This window comes from Danio rerio, chromosome 22 (genome assembly GCF_049306965.1).
Source record: "Danio rerio strain Tuebingen ecotype United States chromosome 22, GRCz12tu, whole genome shotgun sequence".
Lineage (NCBI taxonomy): Eukaryota > Metazoa > Chordata > Actinopteri > Cypriniformes > Danionidae > Danio > Danio rerio.
Genome location: NC_133197.1, coordinates 21,727,171 through 21,742,926, shown reverse-complemented (window position 1 = coordinate 21,742,926; position 15,756 = coordinate 21,727,171). Strand labels below are relative to the sequence as shown.

General features: G+C 34.1%; 1 protein-coding gene across 4 annotated transcripts in view; it reads left to right on the top strand.

Moving 5' to 3' along the window:
- Positions 1 to 15,756, top strand: part of gna11a (guanine nucleotide binding protein (G protein), alpha 11a (Gq class)) — a 49,822-nt gene that overhangs the window by 8,421 nt on the left and 25,645 nt on the right. The gene's annotated exons all lie outside the window — the stretch shown is intronic.

Below are 15,756 nucleotides of genomic sequence, written 5' to 3'. Positions count from 1 at the left end.
TTCTGATTTGTGGCGCTGGTCAACTATAATACAAACATATACATTCAACATTGCTCATCAATATTACAATGTGTTTATCCGCAATAGATGTTGAAACGAAATATACTGTGCAGCCCTATATATATATATATATATATATATATATATATATATATATATATATATATATATATATATATATATATATATATATATATATATATATATATATATATATATATATTCTTTTAATTATTTCTCTAGCAATACATTTTAGAAATAAAAGCACTGACATTACGTATATAAAAAAGCTATATAATAATACAGAGTAACCAAATATGACGTTGAGCAGCATCCTTAAATATAAAAATTGTGAAATTCATGCACCGACCCATCAAATCGAGGGATTTTTAACAATCTTTTTCAAGCTATATTCATTCATCGATTGGTCTATTTTCATTCATCGATTTTGTATGATTTCGACACCTTTTGTTGTGTATCGGCAGCGTTTTTTGTTTTGTTTTGTTCTCTAGCACAGGAATTGAGGATGCAGGGCGATTGAGGTAGAGACAAGCTTGTGCGTGTGTTGGCGTTCTCTGCTGGAGGGACTTGAGCCGAGGGCAACCACTCTTCATTTCCAGCCCACACTTCTGCTGCACACATGAATGCATGCTGTTGCTGTGTCACATGATCCGGATGCAGAGATCCAGAGAGAAAGAAAGCAAGGAAAAGGATCTCGTCCGTCACTCACTTGAATGCCTTATTCACGAAAACGTGCTACTAAGCAACTTGTTTTCTGGCACGTCTGAATGACAACCCGGACTTCCAGGTTTCTTATTACGCCACACGGTCAGCTCTAGCCAATATTTACCTAGCCAAGTTGAAAATGTGACGGGGTATAGAGTCTATAACACCTGAGTGTTGCGGAGGAGCTTGATGACTCATAAAGATTGTACAGAATGTTTGTTTTTTTTGGACACGCCTAGCACAAAGCTGACACTGTTCTCATGCAACAAACATATGGCCCGTTTTTCTTTCACTTTTTTTGTGAATAAATTTCACCTTTGTGTCATTCTTTTTTTTTTTGGTCCCACTTTATATTAAGTGTCCTTAACTACTATGTACTTACATCAAAAAAATAAATACAATGTACTTACTGTGTTTAAAATGTATTTGAGAACACTTGTGGTGCATTTGAGTTGGGATAGAGGTTGGGTTATCGACAGGTTTGGTGGCATGGGTAGGTTTAAGGGTGAGTTAAAGTGTAAGGGATGGTCAACAGTGTATTTACAAATGTAATTACAAAAGCTAATTACAGCTGTAATTACATACATGCATTTAATCAAGCATAAGTACACAGTAAATACATTTATTTACACAATAAGTACATTGTAACAAACTATTAATTCCTGTGTAATTACATATTAGTTAAGGCCACTTAATATAAAGTGGGACCTTTTTTTTTTTTTGAATTTCAAAAAGACCATGCAATGCTTTCGTTTTCATTTGGCTTCTGATTTATTGGTTTATTCTTGTATAACTGCAGTAAAAGTTGCAAAGTTCATCATTTGCCTCTGTCTCGAGCAAAAATGCAAAACAGCAGAGCTGCTACAAGTGAGGATTGCAATTTGTTTTGTGCAAAATTAAAGGTCTCAATTCTCCCAAAATCACTAAACCAAATGATATTCGCTAGATCAATTTGAGAGCTTATGAATTGCAAATAATAATTCAAATTAAATGAAACACTCACTCAAATTAATCAGGGTTCACACAGTCCTGGAAAACCTGGAAAAGTCATGGAATATTGACGAGGCATTTTCCTGGCCTGGAAAAATTTTGTAAAAACAAATGAACCCAAATTGTTTTGGAAAAGTCATGAAATTTTGTTGAATAAATATCTGTCTACTGGAATATATTTTGAGATGATAAAATCGAGTAAATGTTAAATACAATTGCGCTCTCTCACAACTCGCAGTTTTAGCTTCACCTCTCTTTCACTTACTTTCATAATAATTCAAGAAACATTTTGAGTGTCGTGTCCAGAAACGATATCCAATAACTACAAAGATACGTTACTGTGGGTGCTAAAAACTTATTTATAATACAGTATTATATTATTTATAACACAAGCCAACATTTCCAAAATATTTTCACACGGACAGCAAGATACTTTCTAAAAAGTATTTTGTAGATGTAAAACTAAATACAAACTACACAGATATATTTGTTGATATTCTGTAATAAATTAGAAATTTTGTTTCTTTTTTACCAAGTGTACATAGACATTACATAAAACATCATGAATATTTACCTCAAAGTTTTGGAAAAGTCATGGTAAAGTCCTGAAATTGTAATAGTAAAGTGTGTATGAACCCTGATTAGTTGTTTTGGGTAAACCATGCATACACTTATACAAAAATAATTAGTAAATGAGATAATAGCTATGTTTTCATTCACCTATTTTTATGCTCAGTTTGAATATACATATAAAACCGGTGGATGGAAATGCGCATCAATTTTGAAAATGCGCATAAGAAACAAATGCGCATAGCTGAGTAGGATAAACTTTTTATACAATAAGAAAATATGCACATAAATTATGATGGAAGCCCTTTTATCAAACAAATTCCGGTATGCGCATTAAAAAAAGTCATGTGCATTTGTTATAAGAGGTCATGTGATGATAAAAATGTGTTTGAATGGATAATCTAATAGGCTGAGCACAATGTAAAACATCTGAAATGTTGTTTTGGTTATTCTAAAATGCCTTAACTATTTCAGTATTATTGTTATTATATTGTGCATTTACTACAAGATCAAGAGTGTCTGTGCTCCGCGTCTGATGCCTTCAAACGCCTTCAACATTGTCTTCTGAGGCACAAGTCATTTATTAAATAAGGAAAAGATTCACGCAGCTTCTCCTACTACAGCAAATGACAATTTTACTTTTGATATTTGTCGCTAGATAATCAGGAAGTGCCTTTTTCTGTTTGTCTCGTTGGATAGAAACACTGCTTCGTTCACAGTCAATATTCCAGTTATGTGCATACATTTAATTCCCATCTTTGGGTGGAAACATAGCTAATGACTTGCTCAAAATAAGCCATTTGCGAGGACGAGTTAGCCTAGCTAAAAATAATCGGCTTGAGTAAGTGATCAACTTATAATCAAATAAAGTGAATAAGTAAAAAAATGGTTTCAAGGAATGATCCAATTAAAATTAAATTAAATTAATAGAATTGGATACTGCACGCCGAATGGAAAAATAAAAAACTGCATTTCATGATGCAGGTGTCTAGTCCTTCACTGACTTAGTAGGTGCTGAGAATAGTGTCAAACAGCTGTGTTTATGGAATATTCTGTCACAAAAAATGGCGAAAAGTCCTACATGCCGGTAATAGTTTGATTGCGGTGTTTACATGTCTGTACTGCAATTTAATAATGTAACTAAAATCTGCATACTCCACATGTCTTCATTTATATTCTGTTCAGTTCGATTATGAACTTAATCGGATTAAATTAATAAAAAATTGCTGTTTACATGGGATATTGATTGATTCTACATCACATTTATCAACATTATTATAATGCTGGCCGGAGAAATATCTGAAGAGAACCGATAAGACTTAAGTGAATTGTTGAAAGCTCGAAAATTGATGAAATTGACTCTCATTAAGCTAGAGATTGGTATTTTTTACCAAATCATAAGGGTGTAAGTGCATAATTGGGTCAATACCAATGAACTTCAGGACAAATAGAATGTTAACAATCTCACAATTCAAAATACGCCCTCCAAATACGTTTGTGTAGGCATGGGACGATAACCAGTTTCAAGGTTTACTTTGAAAAGTACACTGTAAAAGAATCTGTTATTTTACGATATTTTCCAGTAGCTAGGGTGCCAGAAAAATTATTGTAAAATAACGGCCGGTAAATTACAGACATTTACTATAAAATAACAGAAGGTAAATTACAGAAATTTACTGGAAATTTAAATTTAAGGAAATATCCGTGTTATTTTACACTAAATGTCTGTAACACAAATTTTTTTTTACACTAAATGGCCGTTATTTAACGTTTTTTTTCCAGCACCCTGGCTAAAACATCCCTTTTTTTTTTTTACAGTGTATTGTTATTAAAACAAAGAAGACAGCATCATTTCTCATATTGTATAAAATCATAGAGATCAGTATCGAGAACCGGTATCTTCTTTACTGTACTGATACTGTAAATCTGATACCAGGGTTGTTTGGTCGGTTCATTGTGTCAGCTGGCCAACCAGGGAACCTTTTGGGTTTAGGCGTGGCTTTGTCATACTATTTTAGATAGACTGGGAATAGAAACATTACATACTGGTAACAGCAAAAATGAACGGTATATAAATAAAAATTTTAACACTCTTTTTATGCCGCCCAATAATGGCTTTTTAAAGTAGAATTTTATGGCCTTATTATTATGTTTAAATTGGCTCGCTCTTGTTGAATGGCTCTCAAGAACAAATAAAACTGGCGTAATTGATTTCAAACTCTGCTTTTCACTCATGCGGCGCAATCTGACCACTGTGGTGGTGTTTATGAAACGCCAGGTTAGCATTTGCAACCACATAACGATAAGAGTTCAGGATTTGCATGCAAGTTTAAAACCATGCAAATAGCCCCGCTAATACACACCTCATGATTTCCATGTTCAAACCAGTAGGCTGGAGTTGCAGAGACTGTAAAAAGTATTTGTGTTTGTTCAACAGGTAGTTTCCAGTATCGAGTTCATGGTAGTCTTGTGAAACAGGAGGGATTGGCTGAGTAGAATAGCTGGCTTTCTTTTATAAACTACTATACTGAAAATTTTGTTTAATTTTCTTTATGATGTGTAATTATTTTAATTCGTATATTGATATTATTGTTTTGGTCTTAATTGCAATAATAATAATAATAAACTATTTCAATATTTGTTTTTTATTTTGTTAAAGATTAATACTATTTTTATTATAGATTGTTATTTATTTTAAAGTTATTAGATAATTTTATTTCATAATTTGTTAGATTTTTTTAAAAGAAATGTTTATTGGATTTTCACAATAATACAGACATAACAGTGCATCTTAAAAAGACATGCAGAGAAAAATATCAACTCAATACTATGGAGATAAAAAAAACATTATCTATAAAACAGGACTACCCCAAATAAAAACAATCAGAAAAAGGGCTAAAGCAATTATTTTTCAGATAATAACACACAGTATTCCTTTTAGCATGATGGGGCAAAGATTAGGTTTCAAATAATCCAAATATGGAGTCCAAACATTGAAATAATGTTTTTTTTTTTTTTTTTTTGTAAAACAAGGGTGAGATGTTCCAGGGGAGTACACTTGAATTAGAAGGGTTAAATATGTCTGTGATTAGGGGATATATAGAGTCTATGTATTATTTTTATATTGTATTTCTCTTATATACAATCATTTTCTTAGCATAAGACCAAATATCATCACTTTTCCTCATCAATATCAGTATCTAACTCTTTCTCCCATTTGGTTTTAATTCTCTGTATATCAGAAGATTAAACATACAGAGTACAGACCCATAAAATCGACCCACAGACATCTTTCCCGATGATAAAAATAATAACCTCTCAATAGAAGACATCAATTCAAGTGCTGTTAATGACATAATGTCTCAATTAAAGAAAACTAAAAAAATAAAAAATGTTTGACTAATTAGTAATTCTGAGCTAATTCCGTAAAAGACATTAATCTGCTTAATTTGTTGTTAATTTGTTAGATAAATTTTTTTTATGAATTGAGATTTTTAATTTTTTAACAATAGAACAGATCGGCAAAATAAAATAATAATTTTCCCTCAAAAACTGCAAAGTATTCGTAGTTACTTATTTTCTTTGTGTCATTTCTATAGTGCTGTTTTGTGGTCTTTTTTATTTTTAAATGATTTTATTGTTCAGTTATTTTCATTTTAAAATACATTTTCTAATTTATTTCCTTGATTTCTGCTGTACGCAAGCATCTCTGTATGCTTTTGTGAACCGTAGTGACTCTGAGTCGTAAATAGGCTACAAAAACATTGCATAATCTGCCTTCAGTGCATGATTCAAATGTTACATGTGTTGATATGGAAGCTTTGTCTTACCCTCGCTTCCAGTTCTCCAGTATGTGTGTGTTTGGCATGCACCCACACACACTTGTATCCCGACATGGGTGTATTAGCTGATGTGAGCTGATTTTTCTGTGGGTATCCGCCATTTTACACTAGCAGGAGAAACCGGTTATGTAGATCTGGAGCTTGTGATTAAAACAATAAACCTTATAAAGAAAAATAATCAAATTGTATGTGTAAGCTATAGAATAAAGGTGGCTTTCATAAAATATGCATGGGATAAATGGCTGATATTTCTCAGACCATTTAGGTGTTTGGCCAGTATATTCGCTAAATTAGATTCGACATGAATGTATGACTGTGTGTGTTTACATCAAAATGTCTGTACTAAAAACGGCACTTATTTGATCATTTTTACGTTAAAACAGCAGTAATATCGAAACGATCCATGTTTATGCAGATTTGCAAAATTATCTCAAAATACAGCTGTATTCTGCTTGCCGGGCCAGTAGATGGTGTATTATTATTGTTGCTTAATCCAAATGCCACATGTCATTTTTCCTGAATTATAATACACACAGAGTTGTCAAAAGTATCGACTTTGGTATCAATCGATACAGAATTTTTTAAAATCTCCATTTCCTACTTAAATTTGAGTGATGTGCAGATTCATAAACAGCTGATTGGCCGTTATTTTCACATGCTCAACCAATATGACTGTGATTGGCTATGAAGGTCATCGCTTCATCACTATTTACTGAAGTACTGAAGCGTTTGAAAGCCGTGTCTATCAGGTGATGCATCCATATAGGGCTGGGCGATTTTTTTTTTTTTTTTTTTTTTCCAATTTTTTTCGATTAATTCGAATTTACGTTTTGACGACGATTTAATTTTATATTAAATCGAGAAATCGTGATTTAAAAAAAAAAAAAAAATATATATATATATATATATATATATATATATATATATATATATATATATAATACATTATAATGGCACCAATGAGCTTTGGTTCACTCTCTGTATGAAGCAGGAAGCACATCAGAAGCGCCTCTCTGCGACGTGCCGCGCAGCACCACGTAGTGCCATGGATTTTAGAATTCTAAGCAGGTTTCTTTACAAACACCGGTGCCGCCCAGCCACGATTCTCGACGCAGTTCATATTTCAGCCGCGCCACAAAGCGCCATCTGATTAGCTTCATGTTAAATATCATGCGAATCTGCGCGTTTGGTGTGTGATAGTTTAAACTGTCATCGATCTCAACATGTATGAAGGACTTAAAACCCTGCCATGTGAAAAACTGTGCCGATCTTTTGGTTTGAACACGTGCAGAGGTGAGGGCCTGTAGCAGTGAAAATGAAAGTACCCGCCCCCATGATGTCATTTAGCGGACCTAGTTGAAAACCAGACAGATCAGCCAGCATAATAGAGAGAGTGGAGCAAATCGCATGAAATGATAGAGATTAAAAACGGGAAAAAAAAGAAAAATAGATTAAATATATTATTTTATATTAGACACACATCTGGTACTTGTATTTGCTCCTGCTATACGTCCACAACTTCACACATTGGGTTTAATTAGGCTTTACAGTTTCCATGTTCAGTCCTTTTCTTCCAGTGTATCTTTTTAAGAAAAAGGCAGCAGCCTTACAACCTGTCATTCAATCAGAAGACAAAGTCAAAGCCGAGCTGAGAGCGAATTTTTCCTAGGCTCAGCAAAACTTGCAAAAAATACCCCTGTATTCCTGCAAGTGCAATGTTTACACAAATATTTCCTATTCAAATCTTTAGCAGCGCTATTTAACTCGTGAATTTGTTTTACATTTATTTACACCTTGACCAATTTTTGTATGACATGGCCATTAAAAATACAATGTTTCTTAATCAGATGGTTTTTCAAATTACTTTTAAAGAGAATGTTACTTCAGTCATGTTGTTGTAATGTTTTGAGAAGACTAGTGACACAATAAAAAAAAATAAAAAATCTAAATCGTGAATCGGTCAAACTTTATAAAAAACCTATATATATATATATATATATATATATTTTTTTTTTTTGCTAAATTGCCCAGCCCTACATCTATATCAACATCTAAAATCGCTGTAGAAGTTAGGAGTTTCTCAACTTTTCAATCGCCAACGGAAGCGACAGCCAATCAGATCACTTTATGCATATACCCCAGCTCAGACAGAAGCTGATTGTGGACAAATTTTTTTTAGCTGACGCTGCTTTGACAATTGCATTAGCCTTATCTTCAGGCATGCCCTCTGTCAAGCATTGACGCTGAAGCCCCATGTGAATCGGTTGTAAGCAAATATATGAGATAGACACTGACGGATCAGTGGATAGACACGGCTTTCAAACATTCATATATTTATGTTTGCGATTGCTCTTTTAAACATATTTTTAAAAGTTTGGGTTACAAACACTGTTGTATAAATGAGTGGCCAGAATGATTAAAGTTTCAATCAGTGGTGTAGGATAACTAAGTATTTTGACTTTTTTACACTACTTATGTACATATTTTAAGTATCTGTACTTGAGTTTTTGTTTTAGGACACTTTTTCCTCATTACATTTACAAAACACACTATTTTCCACTGCATCTTCTGAATGAGTACACAGTTTTTTTTGAAGAGGACAATTTGTCACTTGCTCAGAAGCAAGATAGTGGAGTTTAATTCTTTAAAAAACTGACTTTTATCAGTTAATCTCCTAATCGATTCACGAGTTGCATTGAACATCCAATTGTTCAAATGATTTAAATGATATGTTCAGAGTGATACTATAGTAAACGATTCACTGATTTTACAGAATCATCTGAACGTGTTCGAGCGTGTGAATGTGGTTTCAGATGTTTTCACTTGAATTATCATGAATAATCAGTGTCTGAGCGATCTGAGCGACATCATCACTTTCTTGCCAAATAAACAATCATCAGGTAATACTTTTACTTTTATTACTTAATGAAATATTGAATTGTAATTCTGAAAAAGAAGACTTCTAATGATGAAGTAACATTTGATTATGGGATATGTAATTTTTTACTGATGTGAATTTGTGTACTTTGTCCATCACTGGTTGCAATTTGTTTATCATTGACAACAGTGTTGTGTAAAGCCTGGTTTATACTTCTGCGTCGAGTGATCGGCATGACCTACAGCCCATGCCTTGTGTGTAGCCATGCATTTATCCTTCTGTGTGCTGTTTGTTTTACTCTGCAATAACACTTCTGAAACGCTAGCTGACAATGTTTTTGTTCTTTTTTTGTCTAGTTGCTTCATTGGTGTTTTGTTTTTTCTAAACGCTACCTTAATGTAGAAGTAGCTCAAACTTACTCAATATGAGGAGGGAACCGGCGGGCGTGCTACAACTTTTATAGGTAAACTATCATAAGGTGAACACAAAACAAAACTTTCCATCTGGACCTCCTTCACGGGACTCGACACTTGTAAACTCTCGCATCAATAAGTTTGCGTGGGTCTCGGCCCCGCCCACATCCATTAGCGCTACCATTCAAAGAGCTTGCACTGTGTTGTTGTGACATGTAGTTACATTTTTTGAGAAGTGTGCATCGGCGACAGCCACGCTGAGGGCTATGCGACCAGACGCAGGCTGTGCCGGAGCATAAGTGTGCGCTTGATGCAGATGTATAAATGAACTTTAAATGCTCACGTTTGATCATAAAAGCATTTTTCGACCAATTTTCATCAGGGCTTGTTTTTAAAGTTAGGGCTGCAACTAACGATTATTTTAATAATCAATTAATCTGTTGATTTATTTTTTTGATTAAACGATGAATTGGATTAAAGCAATAATTTACAACTGTTTATTGAAAAAAGCTCATGCCTGAGCTGTTTAAATAATAATAAAATTTAAAAAAAAATGTTTTTTTTAAAACAAGCTAAATTATTTGTGAATTGGGTAGGAAAAATAGTTTTAATGAGATATAATCTCAAACAGAAGTCTTACCTGTTCACATAAACGTGTAAGTGTTCGTCATCAATAACGTGAGATGGACATCACCATGTTAACTTGCGGCCGCTGCCTCATTCATGAGGAGAACACACAGGATTCAGCATGTAAATTCACAAGTTACTCCCCAAATACATGCAAGTAAGGGGCTGGTGAACTTAGAGAAGAGTAGATTGAACTTTATAATTACTTTAACTATGTGTAATATTTATCTGATATGAATAAAACACTTTGGCAAATTATATTTGAGTGGATTGTTAGACTTCCTTGTGTTTTTTACCAATTTTAAATGTATTGTTTTACTAGTACGTGTGTGTATTTACATGCCTTAAACATAAATTAAGCCTAAGGCGGTTTAAATGCTGCATAATTGTGATATGACATATCTTTCTCAGGGGGATTAAGTTTGTTTTCGGAAAAAAAAAAATGAAAGCACTTTTCCGACGGTCCCTTACTAAGAGCTTTGCTCAGCGCGAGCTCTCTCTGGCTCAGCACCAGACTCCGCGCCAAAGCTTACTTTGATTTTCTCTGTTGCCGCTCTAACGGTAAACGAGCTAACGCAAACATGTTTATGCTTGTTAAGGTGGATAACGAGTAAAACATCAGCACCAGGGACTTTACGGTCCTCACTTTAAAACGGAACAAAAGTAGGACCCTGCTGTTGAACTCCCTTTATTTTCATCCCTGTCTATGAGGTGCTAAACTCCGTATCAGTGCACGAGAGAGACTGTGTTCACTCCGCTCTGCGCTGAACACTAGTGTTTTTTTGTTTTTTTACTAATCAAACGTCCCCATGTTGTGCGACACAACAAATCGATTATGAAATTCGTTGCCAACTCTTTAAGTAATCGATTTTTATAGATTTAATAAATTCATTGTTGTAGCCCTATTTAAAATAAAAAAATTTAAATATCTATTTATTTATTCTTTGTTTTTGTTTAGAGTGTAATAAGGAGAGGGATGTGGCACATACAGTTAAGAAAATTTATCTTGTACAGTATTTAGTAAGTAAACAGAATTTCAATTTAAAATAAATTTTTGGTGTGAACTACAAATCAGTGTAGCAAAAACGCTGACAAAATGTGCACCTTCGATCAATCACCCCTTAATAAACCGAACAACAAGCGTGAACACCCCATTTGAGTTGTATACATCACTTCACTTCCTGTGCAATCATATTTCACTAATACAAAATATACTTTGCTATATTCATATTATCCATACTATGCATTCATATTACTGTAAATCAAGCAGCAATGCGGCTGATCTTTTTCGAATTGTGTCTTGCTGTTTTGTGTTTGGTTCTCTGCTCAAGGATTGGCAGGTCTGACTGAAAGAAGAGCAGAACTCTATAATGTATGGCTCCTCTTTGGATCACTGCTAAATGCTGAAAGATGTTGCCATTGGAAACCTGCTCTGCTGCACTGTGAGCTCACAGACATGAATATAGGATGGATTCAGTCTCACTGCGTCCTTCCTCTATAAAGAGACTGCATTCGGGCCCTGATGTTTGACCTGCCATATGTGGTTTGCAGTGTAAAGTTCAGGGAGATGTTGCTTTTATAAAATCAGAACTGTTGGAATTTATGTTAATGTTTTTTGTGGATTAATATGCAGGAATTTGTGTTTCTTGATAATGTTTCATTATTAAAGTCATTAATTTTCCACAGAATTACTCGTATATATTAACATTCAAAAGCATGTCTTTTGGACTTGTTCACTAATTCTGCATTTATGATTAAAAAAATGCAATGTTGTCAAAAATCATTAGACTTTAAAGCAGTTGTTTAAATTGTATTATAAATGTATTCCTGTGACTTCTGTGAAAGATACATCTTCAGTATTATTACTCCAGTCTACAGATTTGCTGCTCAATGATTATTTATTAGTGTAAAATATCTGCTCTTCTGTTTCATATTTTAGTGAAGACTGTATTATGTTTTCATTCATTATCCTTCAGCTTAGTCACTTTATTTATCTGGGTTTACGCAGCGGATGCTCTTCCAGCCACAACCCAGTACTAGGAAACACCCATACACTCACATTCACACACATACACTACGGCCAATTTAATTTATTCAGTTCACCCATAGTGCAAGTTAGGCATGGGACAATAACCGTTTTCATGGTCTACCGCGGTTTGGAAAAGTCAAGGTTTTAAAACCGCCAAAATGTTTCTGTTATACCGTTCCTAAGGGATGTGTAAGACTTTTTTATTTATTTATTTATTTTTTTAGTACAACAGCATCTCCAGCAGAATTTTTTTTTAAAAAGATGTTGTTTTAAATTGTAAAGAAATCTTTTTATGCTTGCTATTTTGTTCCCATTTTATGTCTTGAAGTTACTTTTATTTTGGCTAATTCTCGTGAGGAGGTTTCACTTTTTTTCTCACACAAACTATATGACTCTATAAGTTGATATTTAGCTATTGGTTTTGGTAAAATCTCATTTGGTCAGGCTATATTTTGATATAAAACCTTTTTTTTCCCCCACCATCTATTCATATACATAATAAATAATGGAAATAAAATTCGCTTGTGAATTTTAATTTGCAATAGCAAACTTAAACACCCTTGTGTTTAGGGGTGGGCAAAATTGCAAATATATATAATTTACAAAACAATCACTGCTTTTAATCACTAAAATTATAATTATTTTCTAATTAAAATCTAATTAAAACCGCCAAATCTCAATCTCAATTGTAACACTTTAGAACAATTTTATTTAAGAACTAATAAATTAGCTCAGAAGAGACTCGTACAATGTCACTAAATATTTCAAATAAACATTATTCCAAAATATTCTTCAAAAAAATGTTATAGAGGTAGCATGGTAGCTCACTGGTTTACACACCAAGAGGGTCGTTGGTTCAATAATTATTGAATAATTTTTAACAATACATTTAGCAATATTAGGATTTATTTTTTATTTAACCACTTTATTTTAAGTTACCAACATTCATTCATTTTCTTTTCGGCTCAGTCCCTTTACTAATCTGAGGTCGCCACAGCGGAATGAACCGCCAACTTATCCAGCATATGTTTTACGCAGCGTTGCCCTTCCAGCTGCAACCCATCTCTCGGAAACATCCATACACACTCATTCACACTCATACACTACGGATAATTTAGCCTACCCAATTCACCTACACCACATATCTTTGGACTGTGGGGGAAACCGCAGCACCCAGAGGAAAGCCACGCGAACGCAGGGAGAACATGCAAATTCCACATAGAAAAACCAACTCACCCAGCCGATGCTCGAACCAGCGACCTTACTGTGAGGCAACAGCACTACCGACTGTCACCGCTTCGCCAGTTACCAATATTACTAAGGTAAATAATTTTAGTAGTAAAAAGACAAACACGAGCGCGTGGTTTTCTTCACCATTCTCTATACGCTTTGCACTCACATTTTGCACTGAAAACTTTCTTGGTGGCCATCAACCGTTTTCTCAGAGAATGACAAATGGACAATCCATTGCTGCAGCTCTGATACAAGTTTATGGAGAAAAGTAAAAAGCACTGCAGTGTTTGGATGCGCTGTGTTTGCCTGAGGTAATTAATCTACCTTTATTACTGAATTGTGTATATTCCAAAGTGTAAAGCAGAATGGTTAGTTTTAGTTACATGATTCGCAGTGCGCTTGCAGCATTTGGAATAGTTCTGATGTTTTTCAGCTAAGTGTACCTGGAAAATGCGCGCATGTCACATGTGCGCGGCTTGCAAGTCGCGCGCCTCTATTGGAAATGACAAACTTACACCCCAAGCGTATTGGCATTCCTTCCAAGGCATGCGCTCAGCTGCCACATTTTAATAAAACTATAGCCTTCATAACAAAATTTCACACCAAACTTTTTTTTTATCGTTAATGACAATGCTGTTCGGTCAATAAACAACGATACTAATTTTATCCATACCCGACTTTTATTATTTCTTTACTTTGTAGCAGTTTGTTTTGCACCTGTATTTGTTTAACTACAAGTTCTGAAGTTTCCTCTTATGGTCTTCGAATTGTCACTCAACCAAATGTTTGTGTTGGTTCCCTCAGAATGACCTAATATGGAGGGAAAACCTGATATCAAGGTGCTCCAGTAATGTTCAGAGCTCTTTCCTTCAATCTCTGTGGCGCAACTGTTGTAAAGCTGCAGGGAGGTGCAGTTATTTGGCAGACTGATGGAGTCAGGAGAGCAAAGCTTATGCAAGCAGGCCATTTATTGGGTTTCCCCTGTCAGTACACAGAGAGAGAGAGAGACCGAGCAGAGAGTCAGCAGGACAATCCAGCTGTTGGAGGGAAAATTACCCATGTCTCAGCACAGGGAGAAATGATAGGAAATCAGACCTATATTGCCCAGATGAGCTCAACAGATGTTCATCCTGTGAATAAGCCAAATAAACCACATAGTTGGCTTCAAGAAAAGAATTCTAAAGTCTGGTGAAGATTTGGTATTGTCATTTTGCTTTGTTTTTGATTAAAAAAAATTATTTGTATTTTTCCCCCACTTATGCTACTTGGCTAATGGTTTGGATTAAAACCGATGCAGGATCCTATGAAATCAATCAGTTTAGCTTTTAAAACATCTTAAGGATCATAAAGTGTTTCATGATAAATAAAATAAATCACAACTGTGAATTATTTACCATTCTCTGATCAGTAGTAAACAAAGTCTTAAAGGCAAGTGCTTTCACCCTGTGACCATCTTTGAAACATGCCTATCGAGCAATATGCTCGGGATACTATGCAAATTTCCTTGCGCTGTTAAACATCATTTGGAAAATATATTTTAAAAAGAAAATAAATTCAAAGGGGGGCTAATAATTCTGACTTCACGTTGAAGTCAGAATTATTAGCCTCCTTTGAATTTTTGTTCTTTTTTAAATATTTCCCAAATTATGTTAAAAAGAGCAAGAAAATTTTCACAGTATGTCTGATAATAGTTTTTCTTCTGATTTGTCGGATTTGTTTTATTTTGGCTAGAATAAAAGCAGTTTACACCATTTTAAGGTTAAAATTATTAGTCCCTTTAAGCTATTTTTTTTTCAATTAGTCTACAGAGCAAACCATTGTTGCCTGGTTAACCTTATTAACCTAGTTAAGCCTTCAAATGTAACTTTAAGCTGTATAGAAGTGTCTTGAAAAGACCAAATAAATCAGTTATTACAAATGAGTTATTAAACTATGTTTAGAAATGTTGAAAAAAAAACTATCCATTAAACAGAAATTGGGGAAAAATAAACCGTGGGGCTAATAATTCAGGGGGGCTAATAATTCTGACTGTGTGTGTGTGTGTGTGTGTGTGTGTGTGTGTGTGTGTGTGTGTGTGTGTGTATTTGTGTATTTGTGTATTTGTGTATTTGTGTGTGTGTGTAGATAGATAGATAGATAGATAGATAGATAGATAGATAACCACAAGTAGAGTAAATGTTGATATAATAGTGATTTTAAGTGCTTTTGTTGACGTGTGAGACTAATATTCTCACAACTATGGAATCACTAAATGGTTTTCTTAATGAAACATCTATAATTTTTGAATGGGATTTTTCCTCCTTTATCAGTGAACTATGACTAATGGCTAGTAAAGTTTGACCCATTTTCATTTTTAAGAACTTTGGGAAATATTTAGATTTTCTGTCACAAATTTTTTGTTAAACTTTTATTTTGACAGGTTGCCAACTTGCCATAAAGATTTTTAAA